The 9,428-nt window shown below is 40.4% G+C and overlaps 1 pseudogene; it reads right to left on the reverse strand.

Moving 5' to 3' along the window:
* Positions 1-360: 360 nt before the first annotated feature.
* Positions 361-2,614, reverse strand: LOC113619405 (60S acidic ribosomal protein P1 pseudogene; annotated as a pseudogene).
* Between the last annotated feature and the right edge of the window lie 6,814 nt (positions 2,615-9,428).

Here is a 9,428-nt window from a genome sequence, read left to right on the forward strand (position 1 = left end):
TATACTGCCTCCCAGTTAGGAATGTCTTCCTCATACCCACTTGGAATCTGTCTTTTGGTACCCACTCTAAGCTTAAGACTATTAAAAGCCAACCATCCTACTCACTACGTAATCAGAGGCCACCAAAGTGAGCCACAGACAACTCATGAAAGTTTTAAGAACTAGTCGTCACCTCTCGTTTCTACCCCTTCTACTCACTTTCTCCCCATTCCCTTGTTTATCCCTCCTCTTGACCTTTCCTCTGGCCCCATGCTTGCATCTAAAATTGGTCTAAATTTGGCTTTCATTTTTCCCCCCCACCCCGGGCTCCCAACCCCCCTGGCTTTCTTTTTTAATCCACTATACTTTTTTTTTTTTTTTGAGCTCAGCTTTTTATTGAACGTTTTACTAAAGAGGTTTAGTCAAAAAGACCAAAGCCCATGTCATCATCAGACTCTTCAGATTCTTCTTTCTTTGCTTCCACTTTCTTCTCCTCAGCTGGGGCAGCAGTGGTGGAGGGGGCAGGACCTCCTGCTGGTGTAGCACCAGCTGCTGGGTCAGGTCCACCTGCCCCCACGTTGCAGATGAGCCTCCTGATGTTGACAATGGCCAAAGCCTTTGCAAACAAGCCTGGCCAGAAAGGTTCAACATTTACATTGGCTGCTTTAATGAGAGCATTGATCTTATCCTCCGTGACCGTCACCTCATCGTCATGCAGGATGAGGGCCAAGCAGATACAGGCGAGCTCCGAGAGACGGAGGCCATGGTGTGGGCGAGCGCTAGGCAGGGACTGCCGGGCGCGGTGCTAGTCACCGGATGAAGTGAGGGACTCACCCCGACGTGGCCTTAGCTTCCTCGGAAGGCCAGAACACCTTAGCTGCAGCTGAGGAAAAGCTAATCCACTATACTTTTAAAGGAAAAGAATTGTCTGACTTTCCCACTCCAAACTCAGATAGGACCTCCCAGATGCTTTGTAGTTTTATGGAACTAGTTCAAACCCCCTTGACCCCAATTTCAGCGTCAACTATGTCTGTTCCAACTCCTCAAAGAAAGGTGCCGTCGGCCTTCCAGTTTTCCTTTTGTTATTGTCGGTGTTTATTTTTTTAAGCTAGTGTTTGTTGAGTTCTTGCTTTGTACCAAGCACTGTGCTAAGCCCTTGCTCTGTTTTGTCTCACTTGATTCACCCCTAAACCCTGTGGGGTAAGTATTAGTATTATCTCTATTGTACAGACAAGATTCACTCACTTGCATAGGTTTGCACCCAAGCCGGTGTCTGGCTGACACCAAATTTCTCCCTTCTAGGGCTACACAAAACAAGCCCAAATCTTCCTTCATATGTCAGCCTTTTAAATATTAGCCAACAATTCTTACATTTGCCTGAGTCTCCTTTAGTTTCAACAACCACAGGTCCGGCCTCACGCTTCATTTGCCATGATTTTGCCTTCATCTCCTCATCATCCTTCTCTCTCCTCAGTGTGTCCAGCGTTCATCTGCTTTTGGAGTTTGGTGTAGACCTGCATTCGCTACTCCAGGTGTGGCCTGATTAACATAACATGTACAGTTGGCCTGTCCCCTCCTTCATCCTTTATGGTCTGCTTCTGGCGATTAAATCATACATTCTTTCAACAGCCTCTAAGGCCCTAATCAGCAGAATGAATGAGTCCAGAGAGAAATTGCTTCTGAGGGTGTCGACTGTTAGCTCTGGAAATGGATAAAGTGAATGAAAGTAGAGGAGAAACAAAGCCTGGTGAGGAAGACTGTTAGGAGGCTGGACTCTTGTGATGGGAGTTGGGGGTCATTGACTGCAGATGCATCGGTTCACATGTAACGTATTACCCCACATCCAGACACCAATGGTCAGCTCTTACCTGAAAATTCCCTGGTGGGAAGGCCACCTTGAGGCTATCTGATGTACTTAGTGTTCTGCTCAGCAGTTAGTGTTTTTGATGCTGGGCCTCCTTGGTCCTTGTGATCCTGTGACATAATGGAATCAAATTAAAGGCCCATTTACCAGCTTTATTGCTGATTATTTATAATACTCTGGTTCCACAGTGCTTCTTTATAGAGTGCTTAAACTGCCATTGCTGGATAGAGCTCGCCATAAATGCCTTCACATGCACGGCACATTATGTCCCATAGCCTCAGCAAAAAAAGGGAAAAGATTATTCTCAATTATTTCATATAGTCTATTTTATTGTTTTATTGTAATAAACCGCCATACCTTACACCACTTTAAAATCAATAGTTTGCATTAAACATAATGAAACGTGGCCATTAATCTTGTTTAGCATTTCTGCTATTACTTTCTGGTAGTGAATCCGCAATATAGAAAAGGTAATAATTATTCACTTCCAATCAATAGAAACATTTTCAAATGCTCCTGTGTGTCCCACTGCTATTGCGTCGATGGGACTTGATGACAATGGGGGTGTAGATTTAAAGACCCCTGGTTGGCCTGAAGTTCTTCATGCCCTCCCTGCACCTGCTAGCACATTCCCTGACTCTCAGAGCATCCTTTTTAATTCCTTGAGACAAAATGACAGAATGGTTACAGACCTGGGCTTTGGAGTCAGACAGCCTAAGCTTAATTCCCAGTTCCAACACTCACCGGTACCATTTGAACAACTTTCGGCATGTTATTTAACCACTCACTGCCTCAGTCTCCCCATCTATGAAAAGGGAATGCGAACGTCTACCTTGCAGGTTTGTTGTAAATATTACATGCAAATTTACAGGACATGCTTATCACAGTGTCTGAATTGTGGTACGTGCACTAGAAATGATAACTGCCATTATTATGCCATGCACACTTGGCGTTGAGAATGGCCTGGTAGACAGCTGTTGTTTCCGAAGAGCTAGTAGCAAAGGCAGGTGAAATGGTGGGTGCTGTTTCTATCCTTTTGTTCGTTCCTTTCCAGCTGGCATAAGAAGATCCAGCTGTGCTTTTTGGTGGTACCCAGCATCTGGACTTGAAACCCTGACAGGAGAAATTGAGCCATCAATTTGTCTGTGATGCAAGAGGCCTTTTAACTCCCAACCCTTTGCTCTGCAGCAAAGTCTCTGTGGAGACAGCACTAGACTGAATACATGGTTTTGTTGGTAAATACCCTTTGATCAACACTCAAGTCAAATATAACGAGTGGAGATGGTGAATCCTTAAGCTGTAATTGATGGCATGGCTTTTCCTATCCTGTTTAATTCAGCAACTGTTTATTGAACAGGTAGCATGTGCCAGGAGAAAGCCTAGGTGTTAAAGAGTAAAAAGATTCAAAGATTAATAAAGCATAATATTTGCTGTATAAATATCTTCAAATCTAGGCAAAGACACACATGTCACCTAAATAACTTGAGTCCAAAGTACAGAAAGAAAGATTGATTCTACTGAGCAGGGAGAAGTTATTTCAGCTAAAGCACAAGTGAGTAGACCCTCATCAGGAAAACAGAGGAGAAAGAATATTCCAGAGAGAGAGAGAGAACAACAGAGGCAAATGTCAAAGGGGGACAAATGCACATCTCAATGTTGCTTTGTTAGAATAAAATCCTTCTAAATTCCCTGCTGCCTAAAATGCATCTCGTTGCTCCATAGTTTCTCAGCCTTAGTCCACTCACTATGTTATCCCACCTAACCTAGCTTCCTAACAAACACTACACCAAGGCCGTTTGTACATTTTGAACAACACGTCCTCTGTTTCATGCCTCTCTAAGCTTGCATTTTCTGTCTCTTGGACTCAGAATTAATTTATCTACCTGAAAAACTATTCTCCTGGAAGACTCAAGCTCAAATATCACCACCTCTATGCAGCCTTCCCTGATGCTCTCAGATAATATCACAGTATGTCACAACTCTTTGTCTGCATGTCTGTTGTCATGTTCCTTGAATGAATGAATGTACAAATGAATGAATGGATGGATGAATGGAGTCATGTATAATGTATTCAGAAAATGGCAAGTTTGCAGGGATTGGGACCTAGCCCATTTGGGTACATAGTGAGCTGGGCTTATAGGACAGGCTAAGTAAGGAATTTCAAATTTATTTTATATAAGATTATGTGAATGACCAGAATCATCTCCTAAGAAGATTAACCTAACAGCAGCCTGTAGACAATTTTGGCAAGGGAGAAACTAGAGGCAGACATACAATTTAGATGATGAGATACCAAAATACAATAGTTTCAGCAGAAATGAAGAGAAGAAAGTGGAGGATATGCTAGAGAAAGAACACAGAAGTTGGCCATGGATTGATTAGGAAAGGGAAGAAGAGTAAAGAGGCAGAGATGAACCTCATATTGCCCCTCTTATCACTGCAAACATTGTTGGGAAAAGATGTTCCTATACCATTCTCCTCCTTACCCCACCTTGCTTTAAGAAAAGTTACTAATCTGTTTAGGTCAGATTCCAGGACAGAAGTAGGAGAATGTACCCCAAGGTAGGGTCACTGAATTATGAACAAAATTGTCATGCTCTCTTCTAGTCTCTCCTTTCATTGCAGCCAGATCAATAAGTTAGCTCATCAAGCTTGCAACTTCCCCCTGTCTTTCCTGTCAAGAACGCTAGGACCTTGGTACGCAAAGCATGGTCCATGAGCCAGCAGCAGCAACAGCAGCAGAGAGCTTGGAGAAATACAGATTCTTGGGTCCCACTCCAGAGCTACTAAGTCAGAGCCTGCATTTTAACAAGATCCCGGGTAATCGGTATGCACGTGAAAGTTTGAGAAGTACTGCTCCAGGAAATTATCATTTCAGTGTCAGACAACTAGCTTAGAAGGTATGACTCTCAACCTGAGCTGCATGTTATAATCATATGGAGGATTTTGTTTTATATACAGCAGGTTTTTATTAGCCATCAATTTTATACACATCAGTGTATACTGTCAATCCCAATCTCCCAATTCATCACACCACCACCCCCACACCCCTGCCACTTTCCCCCCTTTGTGTCCATACCTTTGTTCTCTGCAACTGTGTCTCAACTTCTGCCCTGCAAACAGGTTCATCTGTACCATTTTTCTAGGTTCCACATATATCTGTTAATATATGATATATGTTTTTCTCTTTCTGGCTTACTTCACTCTGTATGACAGTCTCTAGATGCATCCACGTCTCTACAAATGACCCAGTTTTGTTCCTTTTTATGGCTGAGTAATATTCCATTGTATATACATACCACATCTTTATCCATTCGTCTGTCGATGGGCATTTAGGTTGCTTCCATGACCTGGCTATTGTAAATAGTGCTGCAGTGAGCATTGGAGTGCATGTGTCTTTTAGAATTTTGGTTTCCTCTGGGTGTATACCCAGTAGTGGGATTGCTGGGTCATATGGTAGTTCTATTTTTAGTTTTCTAAGGAACCTCCAAACTGTTCTCCATAGTGGCTGTATCAATTTACATTCACACCAACAGTGCAAGAGGGTTCCCTTTTCTCCACAGCCTCTCCAGCATTTGTTGTTTGTAGATTTTCTGATGATGGCCATTCTAACTGGTGTGAAGCGATACATCATTGTAGTTTTGATTTGCATTTCTCTAACAATTAGTGATGTTGAGCAGCTTTTTATATGCTTCTTGGCCATCTGTATGTCTTCTTTGGAGAAATGTCTAGTTAGGTCTTCTGTCCATTTTTTGATTGGGTTGTTTGGTTTTTTTAATATTGAGCTACATGAGCTGTTTATGTATTTTGGAGATTAATCCTTTGTCCATTGATTCTTTTGCAAATATTTTCTCCCATTCTGAGGGTTGTGTTTTGTCTTGTTGGTAGTTTCCTTTGCTTTGTAAAAGCTTTTAAGTTTCATTAGGCCCCATTTGTTTATTTTTGTTTTCAGTTCCATTACTCTAGGAGATGGATCAAAAAAGATCTTGCTGTGACTTATGTCAAAGAGTGTTCTTCCTATGTTTTCCTCTAAGAGTTTTATAGTGTCTGGTCTTACACTTAGGTCTCTAATCCATTTTGAGTTGATTTTTTTGTATGGTGTTATGGACTGTTCTAATTTTGTTCTTTTACATGTAGCTGTCCAGTTTTCCCAGCACCACTTATGGAAGAGACTGTCTTTTCTCCATTGTATATCCTTGCCTCCTTTGTCATAGATTAGTTGACCATAGGTGTGTGGGTTTATCTCTGGGCTTTCTATCTTGTTCCATTGATCTATGTTTCTGTTTTTGTGCCAGTACCATATTGTCTTGATTACTGTAGCTTTGTAGTATAGTCTGAAGTCAGGGAGTCTGATTCCTCCAGCTCCGTTTTCTTCCCTCAAGACTGCTTTGGCTATACAGGGTCTTTCGTGTCTCCGTACATATTTTAAGACTTTTTGTTCTAGTTCCATAAAAAATGCCATTGGTAATTTGACAGGGATTGCATTGAATCTGTAGATTGCTTTGGGTAGTATACTCATTTTCACAATATTGATTCTTCCAAACCAAGTACATGGTATATCTCTCCATTTGTTTGGGTCATCTTTAATTTCTTTCATCAGTGTCTTATAGTTTTCTGCATACAGATCTTTTGTCTCCCTAGGTAGGTTTATTCCTAGGTATTTTATTCTTTTTGTTGCAATGGTAAATGGGAGTGCTTCCTTAATTTCTCTTTCAGATTTTTCATCATTAGTATATAGGAATGCAAGAGATTTCTGTGCATTAATTTTGTATCCTACAACTTTACCAAATTCATTGATGAGCTCTAGTAGTTTTCCGGTGGCATCTTTAAGATTCTCTATGTATAGTACCATATCATCTGAAAACAGTGACAGTTTTACTTATTCTATTCCAGTTTGTATTCCTTTTATTTCTTTTTCTTCTCTGATTGCTGTGGCTAGGACTTCCAAAACTATGTTGAAGAATAGTGGTGAGAGTGGACATCCTTGTCTTGTTCCTGATCTTAGAGGAAATGCTTTCAGTTTTCCACCATTGAGAGTGATGTTTGCTGTGGGATTGTCGTATATGGCCTTTATTATGATGAGGTAGGTTCCCTCTATGCCCACTAGCTGGAGAGTTTTTATCATAAATGGGTGTTGAATTTTGTCAAAACCTTTTTCTGCATTTATTGAGATGATCATATGATTTTTATTCTTCAATTTCTTAATATGGTGTTTCACATTGATTGATTTGCATATATTGAAGAATTCTTGCACCCCTGGGATAAATCCCACTTGATCATGTTGTATGGCCCTTTTATTGTGTTGTGGGATTCTGTTTGCTAGTATTTTGTTGAGGATTTTTGCATCTATATTCATGAATGATATTGGTCTGTCATTTTCCTTTTTTGTAGTATCTTTGTCTGGTTTTGGTATCAGGGTGATGGTGGTCTCATAGAATGAGTTTGGGAGTGTTCCTTCCTCCGCAATTTTTTGGAAGAGTTTGAGAAGGATGGGTGTTAGCTCTTCTCTAAATATTTGATAGAATTCACCTGTGAAGACATCTGCTCCTGGACTTTTGTTTGTTGGAAGATTTTTTTAATTTTTTTTTCTTTTTTTTGCGGTTTGTGGGCCTCTCACTGTTGCGGCCTCTCCCGTTGCGGAGCACAGACTCTGGACGCACAGGCTCAGCGGCCATGGCTCACGGGCCCAGCCGCTCCACGGCATGTGGGATCTTCCCAGACTGGGGCACGAACCCGTGTCCCCTGCATCGGCAGGCGGACTCTCAACCACTGCGCCACCAGGGAAGCCCATGTTGGAAGATTTTTAATCACAGTTTCAATTTCATTACTTGTGATTGGTCTGTTCATATTTTCTATTTCTTACTGGTTCAGTCTTGGAAGGTTATACCTTTCTAAGAATTTGCCCATTTCTTCCAGGTTGTCCGTTTTATTGGCATAGAGTTGCTTGTAGTAGTCTCTTAGAATGCTTTGTATTTCTGCGTTGTCTGTTGTGACTTCTCCTTTTTCATTTCTAATTTTATTGATTTGAGTCCTCTCCCTCTTTTTCTTGATGAGTCCGGCTAATGGTTTATCAATTTTGTTTATCTTCTCAAAGCACCAGCTCTTAGTTTTATTGATCTTTGCTATTGTTTTCTTTGTGTCTATTTCATTTATTTCTGCTCTGATCTTTATGATTTCTTTTCTTCTGCTAACTTTGGGTTTTGTTTGTTCTTCTTTATCTAGTTCCTTTAGGTGTAAGGTTAGATTGTTTAGTTGAGATTTTTCTTGTTTCTTGAGGTAGGCTTGTATAGCTATAAACTTCCCTCTTAGAACTGCTTTTGCTGCATCCCATAGGTTTTGGATCATCGTGTTTTCATTGTCATTTGTCTGTAGGTATTTTTTGATTTCCTCTTCGATTTCTTCAGTGATCTCTTGGTTATTGAGTAACGTATTGTTTAGCCTCCATGTATTTGTGTTTTCTACATTTTTTTTCCCTGTAATTCATTTCTAATATCATAGCATTGTGATCAGAAAAGATGCTTGATATGATTTCAATTTACTTAAAATTGCTGTGGCTTGATTTGTGACCCAAGATGTGATCTATCCTGGAGAATGTTCCATGCACACTTGAGAAGAAAGTGTAATCTGCTGTTTTGGGATGGAATGTCCTATAAATATCAATTAAATCTCTCTGGTCTCTTGTGTCATTTAAAGCTTGTGTTTCCTTATTACTTTTCTGTTTGGATGATCTGTCCATTGGTGTAAGTGAGGTATTAAAGTCCCCCGCTATTATTGTGTTACTGTCTATTTCCTCTTTTAGAGCTGTTAGCAGTTGCCTTATGTATTGAGGTGGTCCTATATTGGGTGCATACATATTTATAATTGTTATATCTTCTTCTTGGATTGATCCCTTATCATTATGTAGTGTCCTTCCTTGTCGCTTGTAACATCCTTTATTTTAAAGTCTATTTTATCTGATATGAGTATTGCTACTCCAGGTTTCTTTTGATTTTGATTTGCATGGAACATCTTTATCCATCCCCTCACTTTCAGTCTGTATGTGTCCCTAGGTCTGAAGTGAGTCTCTTGTAGACAGCATATAGATGGGTCTTGTTTTTGTATCCATTCAGCAAGCCTGTGTCTTTTGGTTGGAGCATTTAATCCATTCACGTTTAAGGTAATTATCGATATGTATGTTCCTATGACCATTTTCTTAATTGTTTTGGGTTTGTTTTTGTAGGTCCTTTTCTTCTCTTTTGTTTCCCACTTAGAGAAATTCCTTTAGCATTCATGGTAGAGCTGGTTTGGTGGTGCTGAATTCTCTTAGCGTTTGTTTGTCTGTAAAGCTTTTGATTTCTCCATAGAGTCTGAATGAGATCCTTTCCGGGTAGAGTAATCTTGTTTGTAGGTTCTTCCCTTTCATCACTTTAAGTATATCATGCCACTCCCTCTGGCTTGTAGAGTTTCTGCTGAGAAATCAGCTGTTAACCTTATGGGAGTTCCCTTGTATGTTATTTGTCGTTTTTCCCTTGCTGCTTTCAATAATTTTTCTTTGTCTTTAAGTTTTGCCGGTTTGATTACTATGTGTCTTGGCATGTTTTCCCTT

This window comes from Aethalodelphis obliquidens, unplaced genomic scaffold (genome assembly GCF_003676395.1).
Source record: "Aethalodelphis obliquidens isolate GAN/ISIS:26980383/991018 unplaced genomic scaffold, ASM367639v1 scaffold7, whole genome shotgun sequence".
Taxonomy (NCBI): Eukaryota; Metazoa; Chordata; class Mammalia; order Artiodactyla; family Delphinidae; genus Aethalodelphis; species Aethalodelphis obliquidens.